Source organism: Bubalus bubalis, chromosome 19 (genome assembly GCF_019923935.1).
Source record: "Bubalus bubalis isolate 160015118507 breed Murrah chromosome 19, NDDB_SH_1, whole genome shotgun sequence".
Classification (NCBI taxonomy): domain Eukaryota; kingdom Metazoa; phylum Chordata; class Mammalia; order Artiodactyla; family Bovidae; genus Bubalus; species Bubalus bubalis.
Window position 1 is genome coordinate 6,842,007 of NC_059175.1, and position 13,096 is coordinate 6,855,102.

Genomic DNA, 13,096 nt, shown 5'->3' on the forward strand with positions numbered 1-13,096 from the left:
TGCATTGGAGAAGGAAATGGCAACCCACTCCAGTGTTCCTGCCTGGAGAATCCCAGGGACAGAGGAGCCCAGTGGGCTGCCGTCTATGGGGTCGCACAGAGTCGGACACAACTGAAGTGACTTAGCAGCAGCAGCAGCAGCCTTTTCAAAGTAGCTTCAAATCATGCTAGAAGTCGTCTTGCCCCTCTGGCATTTCCCCTGGATATACTCACTTGTGACAAATCTCTCTACTTGGAAGGTAAATTGATTCTCATAAATCATCTAAAGTCATTATGAGTCTAGTTTGGTGAATATAGGTGATCCAGCAAGGCTCCATTATATCTTGGTGTTCTGTTCTTTGTGTAAAATGTCTTAAAAGAAATTTACAACAGGAATTTCAATATGGTAGCAAGCTATGGCAGACCAGCTACACATATCATCTAAGGTGAATACTTCAATGACAATGCTGTACTCAGTGTATAAGGACCATTGATTTAAAAAATATAGTCTCAACACTATTAATGTCACATATGAAATTCACATATCTACTATCGTTTACCCACTAATACTAAATTTAGAGTATTACTAATTTAGAGTATTTACTAATACTAAATTCCTGTGAGAATTCCTATTTGTCTAAAACCTTTTCCCCTTTTTTAAAAAGACTGGCTTTGAACAAACAAAATTGTGTTACGATTTGTACCAGTATTAATGATTTTGTCAGCACAAGCTTGAAGGACTAACAGCCCTTCCTCCCTACACGCAGATACAGTGAGAAGATGTAAAGCAAACAATCTATGTTGGTTGGGACACTAACTATTAGTGACAATTCTCGGAGAGAGGCTTTATCTGAGCAAGCCCTGATGTAACTTGAAAACTTTTTTCTGTACTTAATGGAACTTTTGGTTGCCTAAGCATCCGAGAACATTCTGAATTTTTTCTTTGGCATTTGAAAATGTCAAGCAAAGGCTATCTGTCCTTGCTCAAGTTACACACTCTTCCAATTGGGCGGTTCAGCAAAATCCAAAAGATAAGATTTGAACTAGTCTCTCTGTTCATGTCATCACACAGGGAAGCCAAATTACTGGGCTGTTTGATGCGAGGAGAGCTCACTTCTCACTAAACTGCAAATGGGTTTGGCAGATGCTTAGCTGGAAGCTACCAGGGTCCTCTTATTTCTGAGTACTACATCTTGAACACCAATTAATCGTTTCTTCAATTTATAACACAGATACGTTTTCAAAAATTCGAAGAGTTTGGAAGTTCCAAGTCCCCCTTTATATCTCTCTTTTTCTAGAGACTGATTTATAGTATTATAAATATGAATATGAGAGATCAACCTGGATCATAATAACAGAGGGCTATTGGCATACAGGAAAATTGCTCAGTAGGAAAAAGAGAGAGCAGGGAGAGAAACAGACAGGCAGACAGACAAAGTATTAGATTTTGCTTTAGTCAACCATGTAAAGGGGAAAATTCTACTCAAAAGCACACAAGTAATTTCAATTTTCTTTATGTTTCTTTGAAGCCTCAGATGGAATTTTATTAAAAGGACAGACAAGCATTACTGGTCTGGTGCTACTCCGAGCTGCTGCTGCTGTTTAGTCACTCAGTTGTGTTCGGCTCTGTGTGACCCCATGGACTGCAGCTCGCCAGGCTCCTCCGTCCGTGGAATTCTCCAGGCAAGAATACTGGAGTGGGTTGCCATCTCCTCCTCCAGGGAATCTTCCCGACCCAGGGATTGAACCCGGGTCTCCCCAGGCAAGAATACTGGAGTGGGTTGCCATCTCCTCCTCCAGGGAATCTTCCCGACCCAGGGATTGAACCTGGGTCTCCCCAGGCAAGAATACTGGAGTGGGTTGCCATCTCTTCCTCCAGGGAATCTTCCTGACCCAGGGATTGAACCCGGGTCTCCTGCACTGCAGGCAGACTCTTTACCCCTGTGCCACTAGGGAAGCCCCTCTGGTGATACTCAGTAGTTACTTTAAAATAAGAGCAAACAGCATGGCTAAATGTGTTGCCCAAAAATTGTGTTACAAAGCCTGTAAAGAAGCTGTCTGGTTAAAGCCTTCCCTCCCTCCCCCGCCCCCCCAGGGAAATAAATGGTTTAGGGTCCTTACAGTTTTCTAATAGTTCAGTTTACTTCATGAAATTCCTTAAACTCAGGATAGATTTTGCTATTTTGCTCCCCATCTGAATTCTTTGTCAGGAAGGGGTATTTTATCGCATATGTGGAAAGTCAGCTTATTTAAAAACAAGGTCGTGGCAAATATTATACAAATTATATTAAAGTTTTGAAACAAAAGTTAGGGTTAGGGTTAGGGTTAGGGTTAGGACTCATGATATCACTATCCCAGTAAATCTATTTCCGTTTTTATGTGTTATCTTCCAATTATTAACCGTGTGCATGCTTCTTCTTGCTTTGTCGTTCAGTTGTGTCCGACTCTTTGCAACCCCTTGAACTGTAGCTCACCTGGTTCCTGTGTCCTCCAAGTGTTTTGTATGTACCACTTTGTAATCTACAATTTCATTTAGGATACCTGTAATGGATGTGGCTAAATTATTTGAGAATTTTCAAATCATGTAAGAAAAACAAATGGGATTTTTGAAACTTATGTGTTAAGCGTACATTGCAATGTAGGTAAGCGTGTAGCTTATGAGACAGGCAAAACTCAGTGGATATATTAGGCATACAGAGAACGAGGAAGCAAGGGGCTTGTGAGGCTTTGGCAGAATTCAGAAGCTATGTTGCATATAGGTAGTAAGCAAATTAGTAATCTGTAAAATATGTTAAAAATTAGAATATAATGGAACAGATAAGAGTGGTACTTTTAGAAAAGGAAGGAATAGAAAGATAGAGCCATATGGTTTGATCACTTCCCAGGAGATATAGTGGTAAAGAATACGCCTGCCAGGGTGGGATACGTAGGAGACTCAGGTTTGATCCCTGGGTCGGGAAGATCCTCTGGAGAAGGAAATGGCAACCCACTCCAATATTCTTGCCTGGAAAATTCCATGGACAGAGGAGCCTGGTGAGTTACAGGCCATGGGGTCACAAAGAGTCAGACATGGCCGAGTGACTGAACATGCACACACACAGCTATGTCATCATAAAATGGGCATCTGCAGTGGATCCACATGTGCTCAGGCCAAGAAAAAATAAACAAAATCTACAGTTGTTCAGAGGCTGTTTGGTAGGTTACAGCTCTTGGCCGGGTGTACTTGTGCCTGTCTCTGATAGAGCAGGGGCACATCTTTGGCCCACATGAATTTGGGTCCGTCTAACCACAGCAGTAGCAGAGAAGCCTCATGGAGGAGACAGAGAGAAAATAGGAGTCTTGTGTAACCAGCAATCAGGTAGTGGGGGCCTTCCACCCTGCTTCTATATTGTCCCAAATATGTTGACCTAACTCATCTGGTTCCCTCGGACCTTGCCGTGTGTTTAAATGAATTTAATAAACTGTACAGTAGGAGCATGTTCATTGGTTTGGGAGTCTTGCTGTTTCACGAGTCTGGGTAGTGCACGTGGAGGTGACCATGTGAGCAGATCATAAAGATTTTGTTATCTCATCTTCAAAAGAAAAGAATGATGACTCCTCTCTGTCCAAAAAATGATGAAAGAATCTGTGTGGGCCAGAAGACAGAAGCTGACTCTATATAGACTGTATATAGCTGACTGTATTTGCCTTGTGTATAGCAAGCAGGGTCTTAAACCCACATAGTGTCTACAGGAGTTGAAATACATAGCTGTTGAATGAATGAACATATGTGAAGAGGTGGGGCTGGCAAAAAAGATAGACAGCTTGAAGAGAGGAGAAAGGGGGAAAATTATGAGGGTTTTAATGTGAGTTTAAAGGGTGTAAGTTAACTGAGTGATAAGGGGCTGTACCTGCTAGTCATCTTTAGGTCAATTGGGCCAAAGACCCCTGGCTCTATAAGCAAAGAAGAGCTGACCAAATATTGTCCTGCATTAGAGGGAACACAGAGAAGGAAAGAGAAAAGATCTGTGTGTCCCAGAAGCTGGATCTTCAAAAACCAAATGCCTTCTTGAAAGTGTTGCAATTTACTTTAATATACTGCAGAGTAGACAGTTTGAATCAAGTGTGTGATTTGCTGGTTTTAATCAAACCCTGGAGTGGATTAAACACTTGAAGTCTGTCCCAGATGGGACTCATATTCCAGGGGTAGTAAGTTCGCGTTTGGAAGGTCCTAATGGGGAATTCACACCCCAAGTCTATTACCACAAGCCCACTTCTACTAGACCCATCTAATCTGCTGAGAATGATTTGTCAATTATTATAAGGAATGTCAGAAATAACTTTTTACTGGAGAGATGATTGCCATTTGATTTATGTGCATTGGGTAGAAAGATACATTTGTATGACCAGAATATAAGACTCTGATGGGTCCAGAAATGTAATACCTTTCAGAGTGGTATTCTTGGCTTAGACCTGCAATCCAGGCCTGTGTCTGTTTAGTTGATGGGGGCGGGGTTCTGTCACTTGATCCAGGTAGAATATCAGCTGAATCTTGCCAATGGAATGTTGCCACATCAACCTCAGGTAAACCAGGAACTTTTGGACGTGCCTGAGGGGTAGAGAGGCAGAACCTCACCTCATTAAAAGAACAGATTATGTGACTTTGGGGCGCTTGCTTACTCATAAAAGTTTGCCCGTGTGCTAAAATGTGGCCTGATGTTTGCTATCATTATCACATAGTGCCAAGAACTGTGAAGGGCCTGAGATGTTACCCTACTTGCAAGCTAACAAGCTAACAGATGTTGGTGGAAGACACGAGACTCTTGAGGCAGAAACAGAGGACAGTTCATCACCCACAGCAATAGCAGCAGCCACAGTATCAGCAGTTTTGCACCAGTTCCTTGAACTTCAATCCCCAGAGGGTGATAAGAGGACCAGATGTTACCTATGTGTGGAGTGGATCACGGCACAGGAGGTGACACCTGAATTTAGGGAAACCAGATCTTTTACTATTGAAGTAACCTCTGGGGAGAGACACTATCTCTGTCTCCCAAGGCTATTCACTCTACAAACACCCTTGGAAAGGTGTGAGTGTGTTATGTCGCTTCAGTTGTGTCCCACTCTTTGTGACCCTATAGACTATAGCCCACCAGGCTTTTCTGTCCATCGGATTCTCCAGGTAAGAATACTGGAGTGGGTTGCCATGCCCTCTTCCAGGGATCTTCCCAACCCAGGAATCAAGCCTGTGTCTCTTATGTCTCCTCCATTGGCAGGTCGTCCAGAACAAAGGGCAGTCGACAGCTTGCTGACAGGACATGCAGAATGTGAGAGAGCCATGGGGAATTGTCTCCCAACACATCTACACTGGGAATAAGTGTGGGGAGGAGTCCCGTTGCCTTCATCTCAAGTTACTGGAGGCAACCAATGTTTACAAAAAAGAGCATGACGATTGTGGCCAGCCAAACTGACCCAGCACCTCTGTGCTCCCTGAGCAAAGTCCATGGAAGTCTCCCGGTAGAAGTGGTGTGACTACTTGGCTGGGAGCTCTCGGTTCTTCCCCCTACCCAGGTGAGAAAACCCTCTCAGCTTTTCTCCATCCAAGGAAGCTGCCAGGCCATAGCTGCCTGGAGTTTCACGGTTCTATGGGCTCTTACAGCCAGCCACCAGGAGTAGATGTCTACCTCTGTGTATAGAGTTTTCTGGGTTCTGTTTGGTAGACGCAGATAAAAAATTTACATACGATCATGTTACTGCACTGAAACAGTGTTTTATTGAAAGGGACAAAATGTATAAAAGGGGTCTCATTAACTGTAGCACACAGAGTGAACAGGGGTGTAAAAAGATGGGTGGTGAAAGGAAGTTGTGGAGAAACTAACAAACAAAACAAAATCCTTTCTCGTCTAATCTTATGAATTCTCCTGTCCTTAGCAAAGGAGCAGACAGAACTATCAGTACTGCAGAAGATTTGGTAGAGGGGTGTTACATGTTCTTATTGTTTTAAGCTGGCTTTAGATGTCTACCTCCTTAAGGACTGGATCCTTGGAGAACTGGATCCTGGGCACTGGCTGAGGCTATCAGTTTCTGGGTATTCAATATCTGGCCTTGATAGAAGGATGTGGGAGAGGAACATTCCATCACAGCCAGACCGAGATTAAGACATAGAGACCTGATAGAGAAACAGATCAGTGTTAACACGCCCAGTCAAGGGGAAACAAACGGCTTCTCCACCTGCCCCATTAACCACGAGTCCTCTGCAGCTGAGGGGCAGACGACAGGGGGAGGCTCCCTAGAACACCATTAAGCAGCTGCAAATTGAACCATTAATCTCCTGATAGTCTTGGAGGAAAATCAGTTCTCCAGCTGATGGGCTCCATGCTGGGCAAGGCTGGAAGGGTGGCCTCCCATGGCAGGGAGCTGCAGAGATTGGTTTGGGGGATGGCAAGTCCCCTGGCTGCATCCAAGCATTTTATTATAATCATAAAAGGAAATGACAGTGCCTGCTTTGCAACACTCCCCGGGAATTTGCCAATGGTTTCAGCCTCAGCAATTTGATGGTTTTTTCCCAGAGGCACCAGCTGAGGAGAAGGGACCCGCTTCCATCATGAGTGTGCCACGGGTGCCACAGGAATGTGGGACGAATCATGATCTGCCTGGGGTGTGCAAGCAGGGGGTCTTCCCTATGGCGCCGAGACCACCGAGTGCTCCGTGTGAGAGGCCGCTGAATCCTGGGCCATTGTTGGGAGCTTCATGGCTCTGCCTTTTGGGGTTGAGAGAACTTTCTGGGGTCCCAGGTCTATTTCAGAATGTGCTTGGTATATAGTAACATCTAGCAATGACCACTCACTCTCTGTGTCCTAGAAACTTGTTCCAAGAGCTTTGGATGCATTCAGTCATTCACATCTTCCAAACCTCTCAGTTTGATATTGGACATTGAGGCAGAGCGCTTAGGTAACTTGTTCAAGGTCAGATCAGATCAGATCAGTCGCTCAGTCGTGTCCGACTCTTTGCGACCCCATGAATCACAGCATGCCAGGCCTCCCTGTCCATCACCAACACCCGGAGTTCACTCAGACTTGCCTCCATCAAGTTAGTGATGCCATCCAGCCATCTCATCCTCTGTCGTCCCCTACTCCTCTTGCCCCCAATCCCTCCCAGCATCAGAGTCTTTTCCAATCAGTCAACTCTTCGCATGAGGTGGTCAAAGTACTGGAGTTTCAGCTTCAGCATCATTCCTTCCAAAGAAATCCCAGGGCTGATCTCCTTCAGAATGGACTAGTTGGATCTCCTTGCAGTCAAGGGACTCTCAAGAGTCTTCTCCAACACCACAGTTCAAAAGCATCAATTCTTTGGCACTCAGCCTTCTTCACAGTCCAACTCTCACATCCATACATGACCACAGGAAAAACCATAGCCTTGACTAGACGAACCTTTGTTGGCAAAGTAATGTCTCTGCTTTTGTATATGCTATCTAGGTTGGTCATAACTTTCCTTCCAAGGAGTAAGCGTCTTTTAATTTCATGGCTGCAGTCACCATCTGTACTATTTTGGAGCCCAGAAAAATAAAGTCTGACACTGTTTCCACTGTTTCCCCATCTATTTCCCATGAAGTGATGGGACCGGATGCCATGATCTTCGTTTTCTGAATGTTGAGCTTTAAGCCAACTTTTTCACTCTCCTCTTTCACTTTCATCAAGAGGCTTTTGAGTTCCTCTTCACTTTCTGCCATAAGGGTGGTGTCATCTGCATATCTGAGGTGATTGAGATTTCTCCTGGCAATCTTGATTCCAGCTTGTGTTTCTTCCAGTCCAGCGTTTCTCATGATGTACTCTGCATATAAGTTAAATAAACAGGATGACAATATACAGCCTTGATGAACTCCTTTTCCTATTTGGAACCAGTCTGTTGTTCCATGTCCAGTTCTAACTGTTGCTTCCTGACCTGCATACAAATTTCTCAAGAGGCAGATCAGGTGGTCTGGTATTCCCATCTCTTGAAGAATTTTCCACAGTTTATTGTGATCCACACAGTCAAAGGCTTTGGCATAGTCAATAAGGCAGAAATAGATGTTTTTCTGGAACTCTCTTGCTTTTTCCATGATCCAGCGGATGTTGGCAATTTGATCTCTGGTTCCTCCGTCTTTTCTAAAACCAGCTTGAACATCAGGAAGTTCATGGTTCACATATTGCTGAAGCCTGGCTTGGAGAATTTTGAGCATTACTTTACTAGCGTGTGAGATGAGTGCAATTGTGCGGTAGTTGGAGCATTCCTTGGCATTGCCTTTCTTTGGGATTGGAATGAAAACTGCCCTTTTCCAGTCCTGTGGCCACTGCACAGGATTCAAGGTCACCCAGCTGGTAAAGATTAGAAACAGTTTTTTTAAAATATATCTAAACTTTTTGTTTTGTTTTGGGATATAGCCGATTAACAACGTTGTGATAATTTCAGGTGGACAGCAAAGGGACTTGGCAACATGTGTATGTATCTGTTCTCTCTGGAACTCCCCTCCCATCCAGACTGCTGCATATCATTAAGCAGAGTGCCATGTGCTATATGCCACAGGCCCTTGTTGGTTACCCACGTTAAACACAGCAGTGTGTATATATGTCCATCCCAAACTCCCTCACTCTCTCTTCTCCCAATTCTCCCCCTGGGCAACCATGAGTTCAGAACCAGCTTTTCAACCAGGCCGTGAGCTCTTCACCTGTGGGCTGGTTACCAGCTGATGGACTGCTGGTGACAGGGACCCTCTTCTCTGTAGAGCTGGCCCGGCTGTGGGTAGATTTCTTACAGTGCTTGCTCCTGACCTCCTCCAGCTGGACGCCCCCCTGCTCTACCCTGCTGCTTTACAGGAGTGTTCTGACCACCACAGCCTCTCTCCTGTTCTGTTTTCAGGCTGGACTCCTCCCAGCAGGGCGGGAGGACAAATTGTGAGCTCCTGAGCTCTGCAGTTGGTGCTTCCCTGACATGTTAGCTGTGTCTGCAGCTCAGCTAGGAATCCTGCCTCTGGCTCACGAAGTATCAGGACCACACTGGCTTTGGGACTGCTAAAGGGGGTGTTGAATCCCTTCTCTACTATGGATCAGCTCATCACCTTGAGAGTCTCTCATCTTTATACTGGAGCTTACCTTGGGAAGAAAAGATGGTCTAACCATCGTGAAAGCACTTAGAACTTAGCACACAGTAGGCTGTCGGCTAATCTCTATTCCTTTCCCCTGTGAAACACAGCTACTGAGAATAAAGAAGTGCCTCTTTTAGTCACAGGCCCTAGGAATTCCATGTGTTTGCTTAGTCCCCCAGAGGAGGAACTGTGGGTGTAAGTGGCTTAGATGTGTGAGTGGGTAAGACCAGGCAGTGTATATACCAGACCACTTATAATGACGTGGCTCATATGTTTGAAAGCCAAGGATGTGTTCATACAAGGCCTGAGTATGTTTTCACAGCTCCACAAACCATTCATCCACTTCGCAGGACTCTTTTAGTGCCAGTTTTAGATTTTTGATGCTTTCTCTTTTCTCCTAAAATAGTGATTTACATTGCAAAGTAGTTTCTGGCTTTGGCAGGCATTGCAGTTGGTGCCTGGACTTCTTTTCTTTAACCAATTATTGAGGATGGAGGATCCAGCTTGGAGAGAGCCTGAATTCTATGAATTTTGTTAAAAAAATTTGGCTCCAACCACTTTTTGAGCATAAAAATAAAATAACTGGTTAAAAAATATGTACATAAATTTATTTGTTAGGATCCCTGCCTAGACTTGGGCTTACCTGATGGCTCAGACAGTAAAGAATCTGCCTGCAACGTGGGAAACCCGGGTTCGATCCCTGGGTTGGGAAGATCCCCTAGAGAAGGGAATGGCAACCCACTCCAGTATTCTTGCCTGGAGAATCCCATGGACAGAGGAGCCTGGTGGGCTATAGCCCACAGGGTTGCTAAGAGTTGGACACTACTGAGCGACTAATACACGCACATACTGTTGAGACCTGGTGGGGAGTTTTGGGAATATAGGAACCTGGTGAACCCCAGGAAAATTGGCATGAGGAATTTCTGGGCCTCTTGAGGGAGGTCTGCTGCAGGTGGGAGCTTGGGTCTCGATTGTCTCAGGGGGTTCCAGAAGTGAGGCTCTTAATGTTGCCTTTGGCTGCCCAGAGAAAGTTAAATTTCATTCATTTCACAACTAATGTCTATCTGAACACGATGAATACACTGGAGGGAGAAAATTATGGCTTGATTTTTTTTTTAAGTGATTAGAATTCCATCTAGTTCTGTCATAATGAAAACTGCTCTCCATAATTGGATTGAGTGTATATTTAACATGCTCATTGCTTGCAGAATCAGGAGCTGCCAAGTTCGAGTCATATCACTGTGATGTTTGTCATTAATAATGCCCCATTTTCCAGATGACAAAATAGAAAGGTATCCTGAATAATGCCTTGAGCTATCTGCAAATTCAAGGCTGACCTACGACTTGAAGCTTTTTGTTTTTACCTCTTGTTGGCTTGTTCCGGAGTTTCTGTATTTATTTCACTGCTTTCTTCTCTCTGCTTATTTGGACATGGAAGTCAGTGACCCACCAATAGCCAGCAGGGCCAGCGTCCTGGGTGTGTGTGTCACACAGGGCCCTGCTTGCAGAAGGGCCCTGCATGCAGAAGGGCCCCACACTTGATTTCTGCTCTGGGTGGCTGTCCTGAAACTCTTAATACCTTAAAAACAAAACATGTGCAGAATGTTTTCATTTTGTACCAAGCTTTGCAAAGTGTGTCTCTAGTCCTGATGGCCAGATTTAACCCTATTTATTTGCCTGGCTAGGTAACAGGCCCTTTCTTCCTTTCCTCCTTCTCCATCAGGTCACTTTTGTACCCCTCAGTTGATGTAGATGGATGATGTAGATACCCGGGAGATTTTGCCAACATGGGAAGAGCCAAGGGCTGTGAATGTACCATCTAGACTTGACCATGCGGCAGAGTGTTCTCAAACTCAGACTCCAGGAAAACATGGAACCTCGAGGAGGCCCGTGTGCCTGTTAGAGTGAACATTAAAGGTGGCGGTGTCGCCCACGGCCACAGGGATTTGTATGGCCACTTAGCAAGGTGTGAGCATTGTCCTGAGATGGGATGGTTAGGGCATCGTTTTGAAAGTCAAAAGAAATTGGTCTGGATAGTAATGCTGAGGAGGACTCAATATTGTGGTGAGTAACGGTCTGTCTTTAAGGGACTTCCCTGGCAGTCCAGTGGTTAAGACTCTGTGCTTCCAATGCATGGGGCATGGGTTCAATCCCTGGTCTGGGAACTAAGAACCCACCTGCCATGAGGAGCAGCCAAAAAATTAAAATAAAAAAAAATCTGTCTTTAGGTTGCATGTGCAGAAAGGAGACGCGGATGCAGGCATTTGCTCCTTATTGCCCATGTCAGCGTTCTTGTTGTTCAGTTGCTAAGTCGTGTCCACCTCAGACACCCCATGGATTGTGGCAGCATACTCTTTATTGAGTGAAGCCTGATAGTCCTTCATGCCAAACGTAAGGAAAACTGCTCTGTTTCTCAAGCTGGAACTATCTGGGGTGTTTTCTTTAGGGGCAGGGGTTCTGAGTGGAATGTCAAGGTCAGTTTAAATTCCACAGCACTAGGAATCAAATTCCTGGACAGTGTGTGAAGGTCGAGGACCCTGATCACGCAAGGTGCAAATGAACACATAAACAGAACTTGATGTAATGGGAGTCTGGACTACAGAGAAATGGAGCAAACAGTGCTGTGTGTATGCTCAGTTTGTGGAGCCTGTTGGCAGGGGCATGTGGGGTGGAATTCTGCCAGTACCCACAGGCTGGGCCTGCCCCCAGCCCGGTCTTTTTCTAAAGCACAAAGGTAAGGGATGGGCTCGCTCACAGTCCTCAGACTGATTCTTTACCTTGGGTTCTACCCTAGGATTTCTCTGATTAAAAAAAATATTTTTTCCCTAATTTTAAAGGTAAAAATTGGCCTTTGTGTAAAATCTTGGAAAATGAGAAAGTTATTTAAAATCCCATAATTCAGTGATGATCAGAGTCCTCTTTTTTCCCCAAAGTTTTTTTCTTTGTAAAGGAGTAAGTCGTTTGTTGCACTGAAAGGATGATTCTATGTACAGATGTCATTTGCTCACCAGTCTGTGTGTGTTAACAGTCCTTAAGAGGGAATGTCTTTCTCAGGAATTCCTTGTAAAAGCTATTTTGAGTTTCCTCTGACTGGATTTCTTTTTTCTTTTCTTTATTGTGATGGAAGAAGCTGTTTACATGTTAGGTTTGGTCTAACTGAAACTGAGAACTGACTTAGCTAAAAATCCACCATCCTCTTTTTAGGAGGGAAATTATTATTCAGGTGTTCAAATAAAGTTTTAAGTGCACAACCAGAACCTCTTAAGCTTGTAACCTTCCTGTGCTTGTCAAACTTAAAGGTGTCTGGGTTGTTGAGAGTTTCCTGTGTTTCTCTCGTGCATGGATAAATATCTCAGAGGCCAATCTTTGAGTGGTTAGAGGGAAAAGTGATTTTCATATATCATGTTTTCTGGTTTTTTTTTTTTTTCAGTTAAAAATCATTAAAACCTTGTGTGTTTGTATGACTTGAAAGACAAGGGTCCCTATAGTTAACTTGAGAGTTAAATTATAACTTAGTACCACCTATGTGAAGACTTCTTAGAAAAAAAGTCAGTGCCAAAACTGAGGATGTGAGAGTCTTTCTTATACATCTGTTCTTCCTACTTTTGTCTGAAATCCCCTTCAAACTTTAATGAAAATGATTTGTTGTATGAACTCGGGTGAAAATGACTATTTGCTTTTTTGTTTTGTTTTAGAGCTTTCAAAAGTTCAACTGAATTTATTCAATCTAATTCAACCAGCATTTCAGCATTAGAGGCACCTACCTGGGGAGGTTGAGGCAAGGAGAGGAAGGGTGAAAAACCAAGAAGAAGGCTCGGGTATGTACTCTAACTGGCTGGCAAAATGGAATCTTATTCCTAGACATGAATGGTACATTCATTATTTATGATTCCTTCTAATCACAAAACTGCTTTTGCCTTTCTGTGACACAGATGATGATGGAAATAAGGCATGTGACTTCACTAGCTGTTTTCTCTGAAGCTGGGCCAGAGACTCCTGGTCATCAGATTGGGTATAATGT

At 44.1% G+C, this 13,096-nt stretch overlaps 1 long non-coding RNA gene across 2 annotated transcripts in view; it reads left to right on the plus strand.

Annotated features, from left to right (window-relative positions):
- Positions 1–5,253: 5,253 nt before the first annotated feature.
- LOC123330581 overlaps positions 5,254–13,096 on the plus strand; it is a 69,492-nt gene continuing 61,649 nt past the window's right edge. The window contains exons 1-2 of one of the 2 annotated variants that reach the window (XR_006546600.2): positions 5,254–5,525; positions 12,771–12,893. This is a non-coding gene — a long non-coding RNA (uncharacterized LOC123330581). Of the gene's footprint in view, positions 5,526–11,649; positions 11,810–12,770; positions 12,894–13,096 lie in introns of those variants that run through there. The other variant, XR_006546599.2, reaches the window with a different exon arrangement.